The sequence below is a fragment of the Myodes glareolus genome, chromosome 25, assembly GCF_982192425.1.
Source record: "Myodes glareolus chromosome 25, mMyoGla1.1, whole genome shotgun sequence".
NCBI lineage: Eukaryota > Metazoa > Chordata > Mammalia > Rodentia > Cricetidae > Myodes > Myodes glareolus.
In genome coordinates, this window is record NC_142050.1 from 44,623,538 (window position 1) to 44,647,710 (window position 24,173).

At 42.8% G+C, this 24,173-nt stretch overlaps 1 protein-coding gene across 1 annotated transcript in view; it reads left to right on the forward strand.

The window, feature by feature from the left end:
* Cntnap2 (contactin associated protein 2) overlaps positions 1-24,173 on the forward strand; it is a 2,060,022-nt gene that overhangs the window by 1,881,386 nt on the left and 154,463 nt on the right. The gene's annotated exons all lie outside the window — the stretch shown is intronic.

The window sequence follows — 24,173 nt, forward strand, 5'->3', positions numbered from 1 at the left end:
TTGTGAAGTATAAAGATATACACAGTTATACACTTGTTATTCATGAGAAATTTGTTCCAGAATTCTTCATACATACCCAAATCTGAAGATGGTCAAGTCCATTATAGAAGATAGCATAGAATTCACACAGCATCTCTATGCCCCTCCCAACACACCTACAATCATCTCTATATTCCTTGCCAACCTCATACAATGTGAGTTCTGCATACACAGTCGCTATGCTATACAAAGAAACAGAAACAGGAAAATGTCATGTACAAGCTCAAGACAAACAATCTTATTTTCAAAAATTTCTGACCTCAGTTTGGTGGAACCCAAAGTTATAGATCCACAGACAAGGACAGTTAACTCTCATTCCTTCAGCAAAGGCAGTGGCAGTTAAGGTGGAGAAATCTTTTAAAGAGACGTAGAATAAATATGGCCTCTCTAATCTTCATGGCCTCTTGCCTCATTTCTTAGCTATCATTTGAGCATCTTTCAGGCCGCTTCTCCTCCATCCCATCATTTTTCCTGGCTGCGGTCTAAGGTATCTGAAGTTTGCCATGTTTCCCCCGCAAAGGATATTTTGGTCTCCCTGACCTACTTTTTTCATGACTCCAGTTCAATATAAATAACAATATTGGGTTTTCTGCTTCCTCTATGGAGGCATCCTGAAAAATCCTCAGAATTCACTTCTTCTCTCAACAATCTAAGGCCATAGGGTTCCAGAAGACAAACGGGTGGTTTTATTATTGCCCTCAAGTTTTATTTCAGGTCCATTTACTGCCCCATCCCACCACTGACTTTTATGATGAAGAAAGCACCAGGGGAGGCGCCATGAATAAAACATGACACTAGGTCGTCTCCCTGGGAAGCAAGCCAGAGGATCAAGGAGGAGAGCTGTCACTGCACCGCCTAGGTGGAGCTCCATACAGATACCTGTCAGGACAAAGAGCAGGAGGAGGCTGCTTTGTCGCACAGCAGAGTGGCAAGTGGCGGAACCTCTCCCACCTCACCGGAGTCTGCCAGCTGCCGGGAAAGTCGGGGCTGCCAAGAAAAAGCAGACGCCCTGTCTCCTTTGAGGGCTGACGGATGTCAGATTCATAACTTGATGAGGAGGATGCATGTGGCCTTAGCAGTAAACGCCAGGGGGCATTTAAAAAAGAGATCCTCCCTAGGAAAATGACAGCACGCTGTTCCAGCCTGTTAGGCCACCTATCAAACACGGCATACGTGGGGCTATCTCGCGGCAGCTGGCAGAGTCCTTGAGCCTTGCACAGTACCTGGCACATCTCATGTGTTACAAATTGTTGAGCATATCAAGCCTACTTTTAACCAGGACCCAAGCTTTATTGAGAAAAGCCGGGAGAGGGCTGGTGAGACTGGGTCAAAGGATAAGGCTCTTGCCACCAAGTGTGAGTACCTGAGTTCAAATCCCGATTCCACAATGAAAGGCAAGTACCAACCTCTGAGGGTTGTCCTGTGACCTCCACACACTCACAACAATGTGCATACATGCACTCTCACACACACACACACACCAATAATAATAATGATAATAATATTTTTAAAGCCAAGAGATAGATGGCTTTATGTTACTTTGTGGACAATGTGTTCATTGATGTTTAATTAAAATTTCTCTTTTTATATATTTTTTATTTATGCTTTTTATGTGAATACAGTTTCCCCTTCCCTCTTCTGCTCCCAGTCCCCCGCCCTGCCTCCTCCTGCATTCGGATCCACTCCCTTTCTGTCTCTCATTAGAAAAGAACAGGCTTCTGGGAGATGACAACCAAACATAACAAAATAAAATATAATAAGATGAAATAAAAAACTTCATGGAAAAGTTGGACAGGACAAGCCAATAGAAAAATAAAAGAGCCACAAGAGAAGGAACAACAATCAGAGGTTCACTCATTTCACATTCAGGAGTCCTGAATACATAATAATAAATACATAAAGCTGTAGTATTTATGAGGAGGGCCTGGTGCGGAGCCATGCAGGCCCTGAGCTTGCTGCTCCAGTCTCTGGGAGTTTGTGTGAGCTTTGCTCCGTTGTGTTAGAGGGACTTACTCTCCTAGTGTCCTCAGAGCCCTTTGTCTCCCTGACTCCTCTACCTTCTCTTTTTGGGGGGTTCCCTGAGCTCTGAGGGGAGAGATTTGATGGGTCCATCCTGTTTAGAGCTGTGTACCAAGGACTCTCTCTATATCCAATGCCTTTTTGTGCGTCTCTATATTTGTTCCCATCTGCTGCTGGAAGAGGCATTTGAAGCATGATCCTAATTAGTCTTATCTGACCTGGAGTTAGATAACAGGGTAAAAACTAAATGATCAGAGAAGTAAAGGACCAGCCACAGTCACCTCTTACCTCTCGACTCCTCAGACCAAAAAGGGCTGTGATCCTGTCTACACAATGCCTCATCACTTCCTCTTTCTGCCCAGCCTTATCGCTTCCTGTTTCCTGTTTATACAGACCTCCAGACCTCTATGGTTAAGTAGTGACTAGCTCCACCCTCTGATCTGCAGGCAAGCTTTATTTGTCAGAACACAAACAAAATATCACAACAGGCATCTCTGATGAAGGCCGAATAAGGCAACAATCTATGAGTATAGCAGAGTATCATTAGGACTGATTTTATTGTTACTTTTTTTTTTTTAGAACAATAGTTTTTGATTTTACCCTAAACCTCTGGGCTAATTAGACTCTGGTTCTTGGTCACCTAAGCACTGTTCAATATGGGCTCCCTCTCATGGAGTGGGTTTTAAGTCAAACTGGACATTGGTTGGTTACTCCCGCAAGGTCTGTGCCACCGTTGCCCTATCATACTTTGAAGGCAGGACAGACTGTAGACCAAAGGTTTTGTGGTTGGACTGGTATTTCCTTTTCTCTTTGGGTAGCCTGCCGAGTATTTTTCTATGTCATAGATACTAGAACATGGGGATGAAGGTTCTCTTTAGGCACTGGTTCAACATGTTCATGTGCAGTGAGCTATGTGGGTGTTGTCTTCACCAGTGGGGCTTCACTCTCAGTTTGTGGAGAACACCCTGCTGTTTTGTCAACGGCCTGGGTTGTTTGGGGATTTTCATGGGATCCCTTTGGCCAATCGAATAGAACCCAGTCCCAGCACTGGAAGCTTCATTTGGTGACAAGAGATGAACATTAAGGGTTCTGTCTCCCTCATTGTTTGGGGACTTCATTAGGAGACTTCACCTCCATATATGATAGGACGTTGCCACAGCACTAGGATTTCACACCACCTCTCAAATGCTCCTCTGCAGCTCAGAGTCTACAGCTCCTCTGTTCTAGCTCTTATCCCCTAGATCCCATTTTCCTCTCCCTTCCCACCCACTCTTCCCTTTCTTGCCCTGCCCTGCTCCAGCCCACCCATAAAATCTATTCTATTTTCCCCTCCCAGGGAGATCCATCTGTTCCTCCTAGTTCCTTCCTCTCCCTAACCTCTCCGTATCTAACTGTGACTTAGTTATCACTTTATGTAATGGCTAAATATCCAAATATAAGTGAATACATACAATATTTATCTTTCTGGGTCTGGGTTACCTCTGAGTGATTTTTTTTTCTAGTTCCATCCATTTGTCTGCAAATTTCATGGTGTCATTTTTTAACAACTGAGTAATACTCCATTGTGTACATGTACCACATTTTCTTTATCCATTCTTCAATTGAATGGACATCCAGATTGCTTCCAATTTCTTGACATTATGAAAAGGGCAATAATGAACATGGTTTAGCAAGTGAACCTGTGGTAGGGTGAGGTGTTCTTTATGTATATACCCAAGAGTATATTGAGGTAAATTGATTCCCAATTTTCTGAGAAATTGTCATTCTGATTCCCATGCTGGCTGTACAAGTTTGCTCTCCCACCAGCAATGGAGGAGTACTTGCCTTGTTCCATTTCCTCACCAGCGTAAACTGTCATTTGTGTTTTTGATCTTAGCCATTCTGAAAGGTATAAGATGAAATCTCAAAGTAATTTTGATTTGCATTTCCTTGATGGCTAAGGATGTTGAACCTTCTTTAAAGAGCCTTTGGTCATTTGAGTATCCTGTATTGAGATTTTTTTGTTTGGATCTCTACCCCATTTTTATTGGCTTATTTGATTTTTTTTGTCTCTAGTTTATTAAGTTCTTTATATATTTTGGATATTAGCCCTCTACTGGATGTGGAGCTTGGAAAAAATATTTTTCCCATTCTGTAGGCTGCCACTTTGTCTGAATGATAGTGTTCTTTGCCTTATAGAAGCTTTTCAGTTTCCCAGGGTCTCATTTAATAATTGCTGATCTTAGTGTCTTCACTATTGGTGTTCTGATCAGAAAGCCTTCTCCTGGGCCAATATGTTTAAGTCTATTCTCCACTTTCTCTTTTACCAGATTCAGTGTGCCTAGTTTTATGTTGAGGTCTTTGGTCCATTTTGAGTTGTGTGTTTGTGCAGGGTGATAAATATGGATCTATTTGCATTCTTCTACATGCACCCATCCAGTTTGACCAGCAACTTTTGTTGAAGATGCTGTCTTTTTACCAGTCTGTATTCCTGACTTTTTTTGTCAAAAACTAACAACACCTTTCACAATATCCTTAAATAATATAAAATATCTTGGGGTAACTGTAACCAAGCAAGTGAAAGACTTACATAATAAAAACTTCAAGTCTTTGAAGAAAGAAATTGAAGAAGATAGCAAAAGGTAAAAAGATCACATATGCTCATGGTGTGAGTTTAAGTCTGGGTCTTTGATTTGATTCCATTGATCAATGTGTCTGTTTTTATGCCAATACTATGCTATTTTTATTACCATAGCTTTGCAGTATAATTTGAGTTCTGGAATGGTGAGACTGCCCACAGTTCTTTTATTCAGAATTGTTTTAGCTATCCTGGGGTTTTTGCTTTCCCATATGAATTTGAGTCTTATTCTTTCACAATCTGTGAAGAATTGTGTTGGAATTTTGATGAGAATTGCATTGAATCTGGAGGTTACTTTTGGTAGGATGGGCGTTTTTATTATGTTAATCCTACTGATCCAAGAGCATGGTTGGAAGACTTTTAAAGACTGCTTCTATTTCACTTGGGGTTATAAGTCTGTTTAAATTGTTTATCTGGTCTTTATTTAACTTTAGGTAAGTGGTATCTGTTGAGAAAATATCCATTTCTTTTAGATCCTCCAACTTGATAGAGTACATGGTTTAAAGTAGTTCCTTGTAATTCTCTGATTTTCCTCAGTATCTGTTGCTATGTCCCCCTGTTGTTTCTGATTTTGCTAATTTGGGTATTCTTTCTCCACCTTTTAGTTCATTCAAATAAGGGTTTATCAATATTACTGATTTTTCTCAAAGAACCAACTCTTCTTTTCATTGATTCTTTGTACTGTTCTCTTTGTTTCTGTTTTAATGATTTCAGCCCTCAGCTTGATTATTTCTTGCTGACTACTCCTAAGCATGCTTTTTGCTCTAGGACTTTCAGATGTGCTTTTAGTGACTAGTATGAGATCTCTCTAATTTTTTTTTATTTTTTTATGTAGGCACTTAGTGCTATGAACTTTCTTCTTTGCACCGCTTTAACTGTGTCCTCTAAGTCTGGGTGTACTATGTGGTTTTTTTTTTTCATTGAATTCTATGAAGTCTTTCCGTTTTTTGTTTTTTTTTCCTTTATTTCTGTCTTGACCCAGTTTTCTTTAAAGAGAGAGTTGTCCAGTTTCTGTGAGTTTGTAGTCTTCCTGTTGTTTCTGTTACTGTTGATATCCAGCTTTAATCCACAGAGGTCTAGCAGGATCCAAAGAGTTATTTCAACTTTTTTTATATCTGTAGAGACTTGCTTTGTGCCCGAGTGTGTGGTCAGTTTGGAGAATGTGCCGTGAGGTACAGAGGAAAAAGAATATTTTTTTGTGTTTGGGTAAAACATTCTGTAAATATCTGTTAGATCCATTTGTTTCATGACGTCTATTAGCTCCAGCATGTCTCTGTTTGCTTTTTGTCTAATGTGGGCATAATTAAGGAAGTCCACAAGAGCCTAGAATAACCACCAACCAAGAGAGAGAGAAAGAGCATGCTTCCTGTCTGCACTTCCAGTACTTCAGACCAACCCCTAATTGGCTGATATCCAAAGCGCTATTGGCTGAATGAACTCCCACAACACCCTGGATCACCTGTCTATTAATGAGAGTACAGAATTGAAATCTCCCACGATCATAGTGTGAGGATCAATGTATGATTTAAGTTGAAGGAATGCTTCTTTTACAAACATGGTTGCCCATGTTGTCTATGTGTTTAGAGAACAGAAAGATATTGCAGACAAATTTGGTTTTATTGTGGAATATTTTAATTTCTCCATTAAGGTAATTGAGATTTGTTGGGTACAGAAGCCTTGCCCTGGCATTTGTGGTCTCTTAGAGTCTGCGGTACATCTTCTGGCTTTTAGAGTATCCATTGACAAGTGAGGTGTAATTCTAATAGGTCTGCCTTTATTTGTTACTTGATCTTTTTCCTTGGCAGCTTTTAATATTTCTTATTCTGCATATTTAGTGTTTTAATTATTATATTGTGAGGAAGCTTTCTTTTCTGATCCAATTTATTTGATGTTCTGTATGTTTCTTTTGCTTTTATAAGCATCTTCTTTATGTTAGAAAAATTTTCTTCCATAGTTTCGTTGAAAATATTCTGGGCCTTGGAACTGGAATTTTTCTCCTTCCTCTAATTCTGTTATCTTTAGGTTTGGTCTTTTCATAGTGTTCCAGATTTCCTGGGTGTTTAGTGTCAGAAGTTTTCTAGATTAAACATTTTCTTTGATAAATGTACCTATTTCTTCTATCATACTTCAACACCCAAGATTCTCTCTTCCCTCTCTTGTATTCTATTCGTGAAATTTGCCTCTGTAGTTCCTTTTCAGAATCCTAAACATTTTATTTCCAGAATTTTCTCAGTTTGGGTTTTCTTCTATTTCCATTTTCATGTCTTAAACAATTTTATTCATTTTCTTCCACTGTCTGTCTGTCTTTTCCTGGGTTTCTTTAGGGGATTTATTCCTTTCCTCTTTGAGGACCTCTACCATCTGGTGGTTTTAAGGTCTTTTTCTTTTACTTCAACTATGCTGGAATACTCAGGGACTGCCTTGGTAGAATAGCTGGGCTCTAGTGGAGACATAGTGTCCTGGCTGTTTGATTTTGGTTTTACTTCTAGGCATCTGGGATTGGGATGAGTATAGGTCTAGGTGTATATATCTGGTTTGGTCTTTGTTGAATGGGTGTTTTGTTTCCTTAGTTTCTCTTTCCTCTCTGCATTTCCAGACAGTGTTTTGACTGTGTGTTGCCTGATAGGAAATTTTCTTTGGATCTGATAGCTGTGATCACTGCAGTTTCCAAGTAAAATGTGTTTCTGGAGACTCAGAGAGACACAAACAGGGATAGGCTAGGGGTCTGAAAGGGGTTTGCCGAGCTAGGAGAGCAGAGTGCTGAACCAGGTTCTGCCTATTTAATTCACTTGGAATAGGGAGAGACCATGAAGAGAGGTTACCACAGAGGCTCTGCTATTGTTCTGGGTATGAGACTGGGGGATTAGATCTGGAGGAACAGAGTAAGAGAAGAAGACCTGGAGTCAACCTATCTGTGTAAGCTATTAATTTGCATTGACTTTTATATGAAATTTTACGGAATATTCCAGCTGTTTGACCCTTCTCTTCTTCAGTGTTCAACACAAGTACTATTTATCAGGGTAACTTTTAGGTAGGTTGACAGAAGACCTTGGTTCCTGATGTATCGATGTGTATTATTATATTGTTCTTGGTCTTTCTTGTCATTACAAGGAATATCATTGCAACATTTTGCCAACCTCCACATTTATGTCAGGTGTCAATAATGCAAGCCTTGTGTGTTAATGTGCTTCCATCTATAGATGTGGTTGTTATTGCTGGTGTTAAGAATAGAGTCAGAAGATCTCCTGAGTAAATTGGGAGCTTGGGGACCTTGGGGAAGGGTTGAAGGAGGAGGGGAGAGCCAGGGAGGGGATCAGAGAAAAATGTAGAGTTCAATAAAAATCAATAAAAAAAAATTTTCAAAAAATCCAAAAAAAAAAAAAAAGAATAGAGTCAGGCATGGTAGTCCTGGAATCTCATCACTTAAGAGAGATGAGAGGAGTGATATGAGTCCAAGGTCGGGACAGCTTTTGTAGCAGTATCTGATCTCAAAAATCAAAACAGATATTAAAAGTATATAAAATAATGATTGATCAAACAGTTGGAAATATTGGATATTGAAAACCAAATGTTAAGAAGTCTCCTTCAATATGGGCACTCAAAGTCCTAGTTGGTATATAGCCTAAAATGGTATAGGCATTTTTTTAATCTAGTCAGAATATTTCATTTCATTGGTTTTTCCTCAGTGAATTATATACATCTCCAAAGTTTTATTTCTGACACTGACCAACTAACCACATGATATGCATAAAAAGTGAAAAATCATTTAATATGTAAAAACATTGTAAATGCGTTTTAAGTGTGGGAAAATAGCTAAATGTCATATCTAAATCAACTTGGGTCATTGAAATAGAAAATTTGAAAACATATTTATAGGATAATTCTTGGCTCTCTGGAGTCTGATATACTCAGGTGCCTGTATAAATCTGAAACAAATGACCAACAAGGGTCCTGCTGTTCCAATGAGAAGCTAAGCATGGCAGCATAGTAGGGATTGGTTTACTATGAGAGATGGGCTTAGGGAAATGTGTGGGTGGAGGGAACTGTAGGAGAGGATAGAGCATTCTGCTCTGGTGTCAGCTGCTTTAAAGACTGAAATGGCTCTCCCTGTCACCATGGAATCCATAAGTTCAACATGATGTTATGATGTCTGGGATTATGTCTCCTTGAGAGAAGAGAGATCTAGGTGTGGTGATAAGAGTATTAAAGTAAAATACAAACACAATAAAGCTGTTCCACTGCTGCATTGCTGATGGGAGTGCAAGTTGGTACAGCCCCTTTGGATATCAGTATGACAATTTCTCAGAAAATTAGAAAACAACCTTCCTCAAGACCCAGCATTATCACTTTTGGGTATATACCCAAAGGGTGATCAATCATACCACAAGGGCATGTGCTCAGCTATGTTCATAGCACCATTGTTTGTCATAGCCAGAACCTGAAAACAACCTAAATACCCCTCAACCAAAGAATAGACAAGGGAAATGTGGTACATTTACACAATGGAGTACTACACAGCAGAAAAAAATGGCATCTTGAAATTTGCGGGCAAATGGATAGAGCTAGAAAACATCATATTTTATAAGGTAACCCAGACACAGAAAGACAATTATCTTACGTACTCACTCATAAGTGGTTTTTAGACATAAAGCAAAGAAAACCAGCCTACAAATCACACCCCCAGAGAGCCTAGACAACAATGAGGACACCAAAAGAGACATACATGGATCTAATCTACATGGGAAGTAGAAAAAGACAAGATCTTCTGAGTAAATGGGAAGCATGGGGACCATGGGAGAAGGTAGACGGGGAGGGAAGAGAAAGGAAGGGGAGCAGAGAAAAATGTATAGCTCAATAAAATCAACAAAAAGAAAAGTGTTCCACTACATAAATATTAGGATATCAAGTATCTGACCCAGAGACTTCCATTAAATAGTTCCTAAAATTTGATATCGCAATTTTTAAAATTAAAAAATTCCCACCATTTTCACACTCCTCGCTCTGACTCATACCATCTCACTTCCCTCACTCCCTCTCAAAGTTGTGGCCTCTTTTCCTTCAGAAGTGATAGTTACCTATTGAAAATGCATAAATGTATGCCTACAGTATGCCGAATCTGCTCAGTATTGCTTGCATGTGTGTGTTTTCGGGTCTGAACACTAGGTATTGGATAATCATGTAGGGGGCTCATCTCGGGGAACGGCTAATTCTTTCTCAGCAGTGCTTAGTTGCCTGTAGCTCTTTGTCTAGGGATGAGTCCCCATGAGGTTTCCTCATGCACAGTATCATGTTCCATGGAATTGTCCTTGTTTAGTCTCATTTAGGCAGCCACATTGTTGTGGTTTCACGGGTGCAACTTTCATGTCATTTCTGAGAGACATCAGCCCTGTGGCTATTCGGATTAATATGGAAAATGCAGTCAGGAACTACAGTGGCTTAGTAAGGTGGCAGCAGCAAGTTCTGCCATAAAATCCATGACTGTAGTAGCCATGGGTAACTGGCTAGGATTCCAGTAACAGGCAGTACTTCCCTTCTGTTGAGCGAGTCTTAATTTAAGTCCAATTACATAGACGAGTTATTGCCAAATATGAGTGCCACTATCAAGGACTTTGGGACACCCTACTATGTTGGTCATTTTGTGGTTAATAGGTATCACGATTGAGTGCTCCCCTTCCTTGGCAGCTTCTAGGGCACCTGCCAAGATTATGAACGCTTGCCCTCATGGAGGAGGTTTCAGTGTCACATCCAGTCCAAAATCTCTGAGTCCCATTGTCCCAAGTACTTGGTGTCTTCAACAGTAGAACCTTGACTGCAATCTGTGGGAAGTGACCAGGGGTAGCAGCACTAGACTATACTGTTTTGGGAAGTCTTTTTGACCCTCATGACCAGCAATTCAAAAGCAGATTTCTCATGCCAGGGTCCTTGTGTTTGAGGGTTTGGCTTGGGGACCTTTGGTTTCAGGATACAGCCTTGCCTCCTTTGGGGACTTGGTTTTTTCTGGGGTTATGCAGGTGAAGGCGTTAGTCACAAACAATCCCACACCAGTTTTGAATTATGATTAATAGAATGGTTATTTATTCAAAGGGGAAAAAACTTACAAATTACCGTCCCAAACAACAGCCCCTCTGCACGATCAGGAAAGGAGTCTAGGAGCCGGAAGCCAGAGAGAGAGTAGAGGACAGCTGCTGCTTTTTTAAAGAGAGAGAGACCACGGCCCAGTGGGCTGGTCTCTCAGTGGCTATTGGCTGAAGGAGCGGAAGGAGCTCCCGCAGCATGCAGGGACAGGGTTTGATCCCTGACACCTGGGTTTAGAGTGTTCCCTTGGCTGCTGTGGGTTCATATTTTGACAGGGATACTCTCCTGTCAGGCTTTGTCCTGGGGTTCTCTCATTTAGGTTTCATCTAGGCTCTTTTGATTTCAGGGTTCAGTCAGGTACAGTTTTGGGCTAGCCTTAGGCCCATGATCAAAAATTCCAATAATTTTTTATAGGACCACTATGTGCACACACCAAGGCTCACTGGTAGAGTTCTCGCCATTTTTGAATCCTAAATCACTTCATCAATAGGCAAATGAACAAGGAATGCAATAAAACCTTGCTTAAGATGGTCCCATTGTCATTAGGAAAGGTGAGCCATTCCCAGGAAAGTCTGTTCTGTGTGTCACTCATTGGTGTTTTTAAACGGCAAATATCCTTCCCTCTGATGCTGGGCCAAGTGCATTGCATTCAGTGTCTGCAAGCTCCTGTCCAGGAATGGGGGCACCCAGGTAGCTGCAGCTCCTTATCACCTGAAAGTCTATGGAAGAGCCGGTGAAACACATGATCATCGGTCTATCTTTTCATACTGTCTGGTGGGCTCTAGTATCTCAGAAGGAAAAGGATGTGTGTATGGGGAACAGAGTGATTCAGACCTAGATGGGAAGGAGGAGTCCTGTGACCATGGATGTCCAACTGTAAGGAAGGGTCACTGGTTCACAAGACCATGAAAGCCACAGCTTGTTTTCCATGGAAACCCTGTGAAGGACCCCAAGGCACTGGGAGGGTTGTACATTGATAAAGACAGAGGAATGGGAGGCAGAGATGATGTTAGCTGGATAGTGAACATGCTAACAAATCTGGCATCTAAACATCCCAAGATCTTCAGAGGCAAGTCTACAGATGCAACATCTCAACCTCTTAGTGCCTCTAACTGAAGGAGCACAGCAGATTTTACTGTTCCTTTGACATGAGTCTGTACCTGGCTGTGTTTAGGCTCCACGCATGGGATGTCACTGGTCTATTCATCTTCATGTGGAGTCACCTAGAAAACACTTTCCAGATGTCTGGTGTCCTGTGATCCACACCAAACCTTCTGTTCCTCCCCTGCCTTCCAGTCCTTCATCAGTAACTCTCTAAAAATTGATGGTAATCTTATTTTGGCACTAGGTAGATGCTCTTCTGGTTTATAAATTTATCCTCATGATTCTGTGACTAGGTGAGAGCTCCTGGCTACTTTGCCGCCTTCCTTCACTTTTCCTTGGGAGACACCAACTAAAGGCTAAGATAAAAATTATGGATAGAGATGTGCTGATCTTCTGGATGAGGTCTGAGTATGCAGGAATATGCCGTAAACATGGAGACAGAAAGTGAGAAAGAGCTACCCACACTTGCTCTTCCAGAGTAACCATCACAGCCTGTTCTTAGAAGTTCAAAGATTGGGAACAATCTGTCAGAGATACAAGGAAAGGACCAAACTAAGCATTTCAGAATAAACCATGGTAGCAGATGAACCTCATATTTGCTAAAAACTATACACAATACTAGAGCATAAGATATACAATAAAGAATATAAGATTACATGGCCTCAGAACTGTATAGTATACATAAGATAGAGACAGAGAGCTATAGTAGAAGTCAGAGTATAATTCTGGCTTCTTCTAGGTAGGCTTGGTGAGACCTTAAGCAAGCATGAGCAATTGTATCTATACAGTTGCCACCAGAGGGGGGATTTCAAGGTTTTCTACTACACATCTGCATTAAAATTATGTCTGTATTCCCAAATCATCACTTCCTTAAGTTACTTGCTGTTTCTAATCAGATCAGGTTGTGGACCAAGGTCGAGAGAGTGACTATGGATCCTGAGATGTCAGGATATGAGGATTCGGACCACAGTCTTAGTCTGTGCGGGTGATGTCTCGTATCAGACCACCAACACTAGTCAGTATGGTGGCTCCAGTTTCCTCTGACGCCGTAGTGATAACTAACACACCTGAGATCATTTTCTCCTCTCCTCTCAAAGACCAGCTAGCAGCTGGGCTCAGCCCCCACACCCATCATGCCAAAGTCTGCCCAGACTGTTTCTCTGGTGTGGTCCAGATTCCATGAAGGCCATGTTTTGTGGTCCTGGGTCCTCTGATTTGAGCATATCTCCTGGGTGTGATGAAGAGAAGGTGAGGCCCACAACCCTTGAAGTTAAATTTGACCCAAGCTCCTTGGAAGTCAGGGAGTCCCCAGCTCACACTGATTTTCATTGACTGTGAGTCATCAGACTAGAAAGTCTTGTTTATACATCTAAGAGTTTTGGTGACTAGAGTCTAGCCTGGGGTGGGGGGGAATCAGGTAAAGTCACAATAAAGCCACATGCCATTTGATATTAAGGCATGAGTGGTCACTAAAAAGGGCGCTTGTTCCATTTGAGGCCATGGTATGTGGTTCTAGCTCCTTGCTGTGACCATAGTACTGGGTCATATGAATAGAGGGTGCCACCCACACGCCACTGAATTTAAGCTGGACCCAGGCTACTCAGTGATCAGAGAGCTGGCAAGACCCCATTGATATCACTTTATGGCCTTTGTCCTTATGTCTCATCAGACCTGTGCCCATTGTTGTTAAAGTGGGTCCAACCTTCTTAGAAGGCTGAGTTAGTGCAGACTTAACTCTCAGTTGGCAGTATTTTTTTTCTCATTATCTTGAAATCCAAATAGGAACTGTGCTGGAGTGGCAAACCACAGGGTGCAGCTCACGTGCTCTTCCTGACAAAATCCTCCCAGATTGTTTAATGGTCATGTGGTCCCAGACAACATGAAGGTTCTGTAATATTCCTGTCTCTATGAATTGGTACATCCTGGGTTGGATAAATAGAAGGTCCAAATGCACCCACTTGAAGTTCCGTTTTACACAGGCTTTTTTTGATCAAAGATCCCCAGCTTACACTGATATCAGTTTGATGGCCAATCGTCAGCTGAGAAATGCTTGCTTTTGAGAATAAGGTCTGGCTTGGCAAGCAAAACCACTTGAAGTCAAGGGAAGGTGCATTTTAATCATTTTTCATTTCAAGGTCTTTCCATCGTGTTTGGTCATTTAGGTGAGTCCTTGTCTCCATTAAGGCTGTGGTGTGGTCCTGGCTCCCTTGCAGTGAGTATTGTCCCAGATCATAAAAAGAGGATGCAGCCCACACACCCTTAAATTTAAGCTGGACTCAGGGTACTCGGTAGTCAGGGGGCTTCCAAGATCTCATTGATGTCACTTTATGACCCTTGTCCTTATGTCTCTCTTCAGACGGCCCCTCCATGGTGTTAAAGTGTGTCCAGCCTTCCCAGAGGAGTGTGTGCTCTAGGTCACAGCTGAGGTCAAAGTGCCGTCCTTGATCTGTTGTAGTCCTGACACAACCTGGACACGGGATTCCTGGGTACGGACCACACATCCTTGATCCCAATCCCAAGATTTACCCTTGTTATTTGATATTCATTAAAGCTGTGAGGTGGTCTTGACTTCTTGATTTGCCAGTGTTGCCTGGGTTAGGTGAAAGGAGGGTGTAGTCCATAAATCTTGAAGGTAATGTGATGTATCTGGATTGCTAAACTACTAACTCTTGTTGGTACAGTAGATCTACTCTTGGAGGGTTTGGTGTGAGCTAACTCTCACTTCACATCAACTTTTCCTGCATTTTTTGAAATCCAGGTAGTACATGGTCAGACATGAATACAGAGTACAGTCCACACACCCCCTCATTGCAAAGTCTGCCCATATTGTTTGATTGCTATTTGTGTCTCGGTTACCATAAAGGAAGTGGTTTGTTCCTGGCTCCTCTGTATTAATAATGGAACCTGGGTTGGAAGAAGAAAGGGTGTGACCCGCACATCCATGAAATTTGACCCCAAGGATGTTGCTGTCTCTTGGCAGTCAGTCTTAAGGTAAGGAAGCCTTCCGTGTGATTCCATGATTTCTGTTGAACAGAAATGGGGGAAATATCTCTGGAATGTAATAAGGTCACGTACAGTCTAACCATTCTTTATATGTCTGTGTTCATCTTGTTTCGTCATTGATGTGAACACTTGACTCAGTTAGGACTATCGTGTGGTCCCGTCTCTGTTGAAGCGAGGTTTGTCCTGGGTCATATGAAGAAATAGCACGGCCCAGCTAAGGAGCGGCCAGGCTACTGTTGATGTCATTTATTGCCTTTGCCATTATTTCTGTCATCAGTCCACCACCACCATCGCCTTTAGGTTAAGCTGTGTCCAACCTTGCTGGAGTAGTGGGTGTGGCCTAGGTCATACTTGAAGCCAACTTCTTATCCTTGATCTCTGGAAGGCCTCACATAGTAGACCTGGGCACAGAGGATTTCTGGGTGTGGCCCATACACCCTTGATTCCAAGGTGTGCCCTTGTTATTTGATGCTCATGTGTGGCCAGTTGGAAGCCATTATGTTGTCTTGCTATAGCTAATGTGAGAATGTTGGCTGTGTTTGAGAAATAGGGAGTGAAGCCCATAGTGGTACCACAAGGAGCTTCCAGATTGCACTGATGAATGTCTATGTCCTATGATCTGATGTCAGTCATCAGTACAGGAATAGTTGTAGGTGAGCCCAAATTTCTTGGTGAGTATGGTATGGTCTGGATCATGAATGAGGCTCTGGTTTGTCCAACAAAATAAATTGACATGCATCAGACCAGATCCGGGTCATAGGTATGTCCATTTCCTTTGGTTATTAAGGTGGAGGTTTGGTTCCTTTAAGGCCTGACTTCTTGTTGTTGGCTAGAGATTGGATTGAATAGAGAGGGTGTGACACACACACCCTTGAAGATGATATAAGTCCAGGCTACTTGGGGTTTGTTGGCAGAGACCACTCGTTTGTTTCCTGGCCACCCAAATTCCCAAAATAATATAATAACACAGAAACTATATCGTTTAAATCACTGCTTGGCCAATCACTTAAGCGTATTGCTAGCTAGCTCTTATATCTTTGGTTAACCCATTTCTATTAATCTATGGCTGTGGCTTACTGGGTAAAGTTCAGTCCGGTGTCTGTCTCTGGTGGGGCTACATGACTTATCCTTGACTCCACTTACTCACTTTATGTATCTCTTTCAGCCAAGCTTTACTCTTTTTTTTAATATTTATTTATTATGTATACAATATTCTGTCTGTATGTATGCCTGAAGGCCAGAAGAGGGCACCAGACCTCATTACAGATGGTTGTGAGCCACCATGTGGTTGCTGGGAATTGAACTCAGGACCTTAGGAAGAGCAGGCAATACTCTTAACCTCTGAGCCATCTCTCCAGCCCAAGCTTTACTTTTTTAAGCCATTGGCCAAAAGTAGCTTCTTTTTTAACCAATAAAGGCAACACATATACAGAAGGACTTCCCACGTCAGGGGTTTAGGGAGCTTTCAGGTTTCCTTTGAAGTCTATTTATGGCCTTGCACCTCTGCTAATAATCAGGTTATCATTAAGATTCCCTTCTTGGGAGGGGAAAGGCAGGGAGGGGAGCAGAAAAAAAATGCTCAATAAAAATCTATTAAAGAAAAATCCCCTTCTTGAAAGATATGATATGTCCAGATGTCACTTCATCAGAACTAATTTGGGGTTAGCACAAGATTCTTGGTGAACAGGCTGTGGCCAGAGTTAATTTGAGAAATTTGTTCCTAAAGAAATCAGTTGAAATCAAGGTAAGGTCTTGTCTCAGACAGGTACAGCGGACAGTGTAACACCCTTTCTGGCCCATAGTGACAGGTTATTTAGGTGAGTCCTTGGCTCATTATGGTAACATGTCATCCTTCCTCACTGTTGAGGATGTTACTTGGATTGAATGAAGTATGTGTGTGAAATCCACACATCTGATATTCAGGATGTCAGCTTATATCCAACTTCAGCGCAGGAAATATTGTAGGTAAGTAAATCCAAGATTATTGATGAACAAGCTGGCATTTGTGTGCATTGATGAATTGATTGGTTGTAAAACATCAATTGAAATTAAGGCCTTGAATCAGAGCACTTCATGGTACACTAACCACAGTGTTGTTTCACTTTAGATTTGGCCCAGTCACACTTCTCTTCTTTGTTCAGGCCAAGGCTTCTTTGGGTGAGGTTAATGCAGGCTAGTTTCAATTTTGCATTATGGCCCAGACTTTTCAGGATTTGGCCTTGGCATAGTCCTTTTCTTCATCTGGCCTGAACTTAATCAGGGTGGGGCACACTCCTTTTCTCAGTTTGACCCAGACCCATTTGAGGAATTGATTAGGTATGCATTGCTTCTTGCTTTGGGCCCAGGCTTCTTTGGGGTCAGGAATTGACCCAGGACTATATCTCTTCTTGCTTTGGGTCTGGACTTCTGTGGGGTCAGGGTTCGACCCAAACCCACTCCTCCCCTTGGTTTGGCCTGGGCTTCTTCAGGGTAAGGATTTGACCCATGCACACTTCTTTTCTTGGTTTGGCCTGGGTCTCTTTTATTTCAGGAATTTCTGTGCTCATGTATCTTCTCTTTAGAGTCCAGCCATTTCAGGGTCAAGGTTTGGCTCAAGCTTCTTTCTTTTCTTTTTTTTTTTAATTGATTTTATTGAGCTCTACATTTTTCTCTGCTCCCCTCCTTCAACCTTCTCCCATGTTCCCCATGCTCCCAATTTACTCAGGAGATCTTGTCTTTTTCTACTTTGCATGTAGATTAGATCTATGTATGTCTCTCTTAGGGTCCTCATTGTTGTCTAGATTCTCTGGGATTGTGAATTGTGGGATGGTTTTCTTTGCTTTATGGTTAAAAACCACTTATAAGTGAGTACATATTATATTTGTCTTTCTTGGTCAGGGTTACCTCACTCAATATGATATTTTCTAGTTCCATCCATTTGCCTGCAAATTTCAAGAAAGATGTCATTTTTTCTGCTGTGTAGTACTCCATTGTTTAAATATACCACATTTTCCTTATTTATTCTTCAGTTGAGGGGCACAAATAATGCTGCTATGAAAATAGTTGAGCACATGTCCTTATGGCATGATTGAACATTCTTTGGATATATACTCAAAGTGGTATTGCTGGGTCTTGAGGAAGGTTGTTTACTAATTTTCTGAGAAATCACCACACTGATATCCAAAGGAGCTATACCAGCTTGCATTCCCACCAGCAATGCAGAAGTGTTCCCTTTTCCCCACAACCTCTCCAGCATAAGTTGTCATCAGTGTTTTTGATCTTGGCCATTCTTACAGGTGTAAGATGGAGTCTCAGAGTTGTTTTGATTTGCATTTCTCTGATGACTAAGGATGTTGAGCATTTCCTTAAGTGTCTTTCAGCCTTTTTTAGATTCCTCTGTTGAAAGTCCTCTGTTTAGGTCTGTACTCCATTTTTTATTGAATTATTTGTTATTTTGATGACCAATTTTTTTAATTCTTTGTATATTTTGGAGATCAGACCTCTGTCCGATGTGGGGTTGGTAAACATCTTTTCCCATCCTGTAGTCTGACATTTTGTCTTGTTGACCATGTCCTTTACTTTACAGAAGCTTTTCAGTTTCAGAAGATCCCATTTATTGTTTCTCTCAGAGTCTACTAGGGTGATATTTGGGACATGGTCTCCTGTGCCAATGCGTTCAAATGTTCTTCCCACTTTCTCTTCTATGAGGCTCAGCATGGCTTCTTTATGTTGAGGTCTTTGATCCATTTGGACTTGAGTTTTATGCATGGTGATAGATATGGGTCTATTTTCATTCTTCTACATGTTGACATCCAGTTATGCCAGCTTCTTTCAATTCAGGAATTTGCTCAAGCACATATCTTTTTTCTTTGGCCCAGACCCATATCTCTTCTTGTTTGGAACCTGAGCTTCTTCAGAATCAAAGTTTGGCCAGAGCATACTCCTTTCCTTGATTTGGCTGAGCCTCTTCAATTTCAGAAATTTTCCAGGTCCACTTCTCTTTTTTGGTCTGAAATATTCATTGTCCGGGTATATAATTTGTTTTAAGGTTGAAGTAAGGGATCCTTTCGAGTCTGTGTTTGTCCAATGCTACGTTATTGTTAGCCTTGGTCTATGGTCAATGTTTCTGAAAAAAATAGACAGGTAGATATTGATAGAGGAAAATATTTGCCAGAGGACTCTGGCGTCTCAAATGTATTCAGAACATCATAGACCTGTCCCCAGGGAAACATGCACAGATACAGACACATCTAGTCCACTCTATTTGGAGGCCGCTTGTTTGTTTCCCAGCTGCTCAGAATCCCAAAATAATCACACAGTAACTATATTCATTAAATCACTGCTTGGCCAATTAGCTATAGATTCTAATTGACTAACTTTTACAACTTAATTTAACCCATCTCCATTAATCTATGTATCGCCATGAGGCTGTGGCTTACTGGGTAAAGTTCTGGCGTCTGTCTCCAGAGGGGCTCCATGGCTTCTCTCTGACTCTGCCCTTCTTTCTCCCAGCAGCAGTTTAGTTTTCCCTGCCTAGCTCTACCCTTCTGCCCTATCAACAGGCCAAGGCAGTTTCTTTATTCACCAATGGTATTCACAGCACATAGAGGAAAATCCCACATCAGCCCACAGTTCACATGAAACAATTACACATTCTACAAACAGAAAGATGAAATGCACAGGAGAGAAAGCTGGTTGGGAAAGTCCTTCCTGCTGCCTAGCTGACTGTGTCTGTGGTGGAGAGCACCCATGAACTCATGTGAAAAGTTTGTTGCTTCTAAGTTGTAAGACCCACAAGAGAGTCCCACTAAAGTCCCATGATACATATCCTTCCTTCTGTGGTCAGATCCCATGATGGAATATCACAGGTAGTTAAGAGAAACAACAGAACCTAGTCATCCATGTGTCTCGAGGATGCCTTGCTAAGGCATTAGGGGCTGTGCATGGCTTTACGGGGTCTCTTTCCTGTGTGGTGATGGTGTACGTCCTACATGGCCATGCTGTGTAAGGGTGACTCTGGCTCTTGCTATTGCAACCCTTCTCAAGATCACATCAAAACCCCCACAGACACTGAATCATGCCTTTGTCCCCCGCTCAAGAGAGCCCCCTGCCACATACATACACTGATGTGAGTTTGGATTTTCGCCTGAAGATTTTCTGCTCTAACTTGTCTGAAATGGATCCCTGCCCACCTTCTCCTGGATTTAAATCCTAGCCCACTATAATGGACTCTGCTACTCTCAGAACTAGATCATACCCATGACCACGACAGTGACCACTAAATGTGAATTCACCGGGGTCAGGCTTCGCTCTGTTCAGGGATGCTCAAAGGCTGCCCAGGAACACAGGTGTCTTTGGGGCTGGAAATTACGGATAGTTCTTGAAGGCTTTTCTTATGATCCTTTCTTGGGAACAAGATCACATCCTGTCCTCTTTCTCCTGCATGGACCTTCACCCCTGAAATGAGCAAGGCCAGTGTGGATGGGTCATACGCCGCCCCAGTGTGCCAAGTTCAAATCTTGGTCTATCACTTCTGATGCTCCGTTTATCAGCAAGTTTCTCTTGTCGTGAGATTTGGGGTGTGCCACCTGCAGGATTTTGGGTACCAAGCTGATTGAAAATTTTCAGCTCCAACGTCTCCGATCACCGCCAGCCTGAAGTAGGACGGCCCAGAAAGCAGGATTTCATGGTTTCTCTACCTGAGTCCACCATGGTAGTCGATGAGTTCTGAGAACGTCACTGAAGAAACAGTTGGCATGTTCCCCTACACACAGACACATGTACATACAGATTCATCCATCAATACACTAATACTTATTTTATAAGTAAAAGTATAAATATGAAAAGTAGATAGATGATATTGTTGTCTATGGCCGAGCAGGGAAGGGCCTATGAGCTGAACATAAAAATGATTGTTTTCAGGAACATTCACGTCTAGCGAAGCCCAAGAGAAAGTCCCAGTGGGGAACTTCCTGCCTGTAAGTCTTGTGCTCTCTGTGGTTCAGTGGTGTAAGCAGCTGACCTGATACTTTCCTCCAGAGGCCTCTCTTCCTGGCATGCGCATAGGATCCTCTCCCATGAGTCTTTATCTGGTGGGGACTCTGCAGGCGTCCTCATATTCACCGCGGTTTTGGCTTCTTTCCAGGACTCATGTGTTAGGTAAGGAAGACCTTTGCTGAGCCCTAGTCACCACCATCGGGGTCTTTGCTCCAACTCTTACTTGCAGGCCTGTACACCTGAGGGCACATACACTCACATATACATACACCCAGACCATGCACACTGTGTAACACACAATTTACATTTAAGCATGGATAGTCATGGTACATGGTTAGGAAGAATGCTGGAATGCTGTTTCCTAATGAGTCTTTGCCTTCGGTTGTGCTGGGCACAACCTATGGGTGGAAAAGACAAGATTACTGCTGCAAAGAAGCGAAGTCCTTCAGAACCGCAACAGTAAGAGTCTGTGGAGCAACGCTACCTGCCCTGACACTGTGAGCCGTCATAGGTGACAGCTGTCCCTGGCTCGGGGCACAACAGCAGAGCTTCATCCTGCACTAGTCTGGAACCTGGAATCTTCTCATGTGGGACAGGCAGGCCTCATTCTCTGGTGAGTTGTGGGCATCATCTCCTGAGTCCTTCTTTGGCAAGTTCTTTGTCACACATCTCACTGATACTGCAACTCTTCCTACCGCTGTAGCACAGGTCCTGTTAAAGGTCACTTCAAGGGCCGCACTGTGTCTCACACCCTTTATCACTCCTGCCTCCCACTAGAGCACTCTGAGGTTAAATGAGGCCTTCATCCCAGGAATCCCGTGTGTATTTCTCCCACCACAGAGCCTAACCCACCCTGCACACCCATTCCCTCTGTATGCCAACCCACTCCAGTAGACACTGCGCTGCCTCACACCAAGGTCACAGCCTTTACCATGGCAACGGTATACTATGTGAAGAAACAGAGGCATGTCCACCCCTCTGCACAGACTCTATGTGCCTGTGTAGCATGAAGAATGACCATGCTTCCCCACACTGTGCTGAGCACACTGTCCGAGCAAAGTGGGAGATTGCACCTGTAGCAAGGTTATCGTCTTATTAACGAAACCTGGACATCAAATCACCCTGTCTCCTGTAACAAAGTCTGTGTTGGTAGAGGAAGATATGTGACATCATTGAATGTCATCCGTATGCACTTTCACACATATGAACGTGAACCTGCAGACATGAGCACATATATGAGCATACATACAACACACAAAGTGAAGACATGTATGTAAGCACAGAATTAGGAGGCAGAGCACTGCCATGATGTTTCTTGTGACAGTGACATTGATGTTTGTTCCCACGTTGTGGCAGCTAGCTGAGTCCAAATGAAAACATTGCTGCTGCCAGGGACTCGAGTCCTTAAGGCAGATCAGACCTCAGTACCCTGGATGCTTTGCCTAAGGAAAAGGATGCAGTGCCTTTCTTGGACAACCTATGACTGATGGTCTAATGTGGGCCTGCAAACAGCAGCTTGTCACCCTCTCTTATCTAAGCTGGAGACGGAGTCTTGCTCCCAGTCCACCTGTGCAGCTTCATTCTATGGTCTCTCTCTCTCCCTCTCCCTCTCTCTCCCTCTGGTGCATGGAGGGGTTCCTCTCCCTGTGTTATTGAGTGGCCAGTCCCACTCAGTATGAGACTTCTGATCCCTGTTGTTTCTAGCTCTTCTTAGGATGAGCTGTTCTAAGTAAGGACATTTTAAGTACCCCACTATGTTTCAGTCTCCCCATTGAAAGACCCAATGAAGAAGCACCTCACTCTGAGTGAGTTACCATGAAATGAATTTCAGGTAGTGTCCCTCCCAGCAAACAGCTCAAGCCTACCCAGACACATGGGTTTGCTTTGACTCCTAGCCCTCCTTGCTGGACTCTGAGGTGTCCTCAGGCCAAGACCACTGCTGTTCGTTGGGCAGGGATTTAGCCTGGGAGGTCACAGAGGCCTCACCTCACCTCATTCCGACAATCACAAAGACATCCAGGCCTCTTCTCTCCCTGCTTGACACATCCTTGCTCTCTGCCAACCTATGTGCAAGCCTCCTCAGATGGGGGAGCAGCTGGAAGCGTTTCAGGGACGTTTCCCTGGGAGTCGCCTGCATGTGTCTGCTGTCAGCCCTCCATTTTCCCACGGGTACCGTCAGCCTTGAGAGGAGGAACACAGTGGGCGATGCTGCTTCCTCAACTCAAATGTCTGGATTTCACACACTGCCTCATCATCTCAGATTCTCTACAGTCATCGTGGTTTATTGTTGCCCCTCATCTTCTGGGGTACCATCTTCTACCCCTTGTATCCGACTTCAAACTAAACTCTGTGTGTGTGTGTGTGTGTGTGTGTGTGTGTGTGTGTGTATGTGTGTGTGTGTGTGTATACATACATTTAGTTAAACCTTCTTTTACTTTAAACCACCCAATGTTGGTTAAACCAATGTTGCCTTTGTTTTTAAAAGAAAACATGACTTATGTTGGGTGCTGGAGAGATGGTTCAGTGATTAAGAGTGTTAACTGCTCTGGCAGGGGACCTGGATTTCTACCCCAGCAACCACATGACATGGCTCACAGCCACCAGTAACACCAGCTCCAGACCCAGTGCCTTCTTTTGGCTTCCTTGGGTACTGCACTCAATTGTACAAACCCACATTCATATATACACATATACACATAATTTTTAAAATGATTTAACAAAGGAAGTGGCCTGTCTTGCCACTTCCCTGTTGCAGGACATTAGACGTGGTAAACAACTAGCTATGAAAACAGTGTACAGAGAAAACCAGCCACAGCCCCAGAATTTTCCAGAGTTAGCCTAACACGGCCACGGTGAATTAGAGAAGGGACAGCATAGGGTGGTGTAAGAGCCTGAGGCTCGTAAGACAGTGAGAGCCAGCGATCTCCATATCTGTGAAGCTGAAAATGCAGGGAACCCAGACGGCTGAAAGGTTGGGAGAGCTCTGTTCTTATGTTCTAGGTTCCTTGGACTGCAAAAGAAAACTCTGCTTAGAGCTAATCCAGCTGGAGAGAGATGTCTGAGTAGGTGGTAGAATTCCAGGATTTAAGAGAGAAAACTAAAACTTAGTGTGGTGGTTTGAACAGCAAGGGCCCTCTTGGGCTCAGGAGTGGCACTACTTGAGAGGGATTAGGAGGTGTGGCTTTGTTGGAGGAAGTGCATCACTGGAGATGGGCTTTGGGATTTCAGAAGCCCACGCCTGGCTAGGGGCTCTCTTTCTCTTCCTGCTGCCTGTGCGTCCAGATGTAGAAATCTCAACTTCTCCTATACCACAATGTCTGCCTGCATGCCACCATGCTCC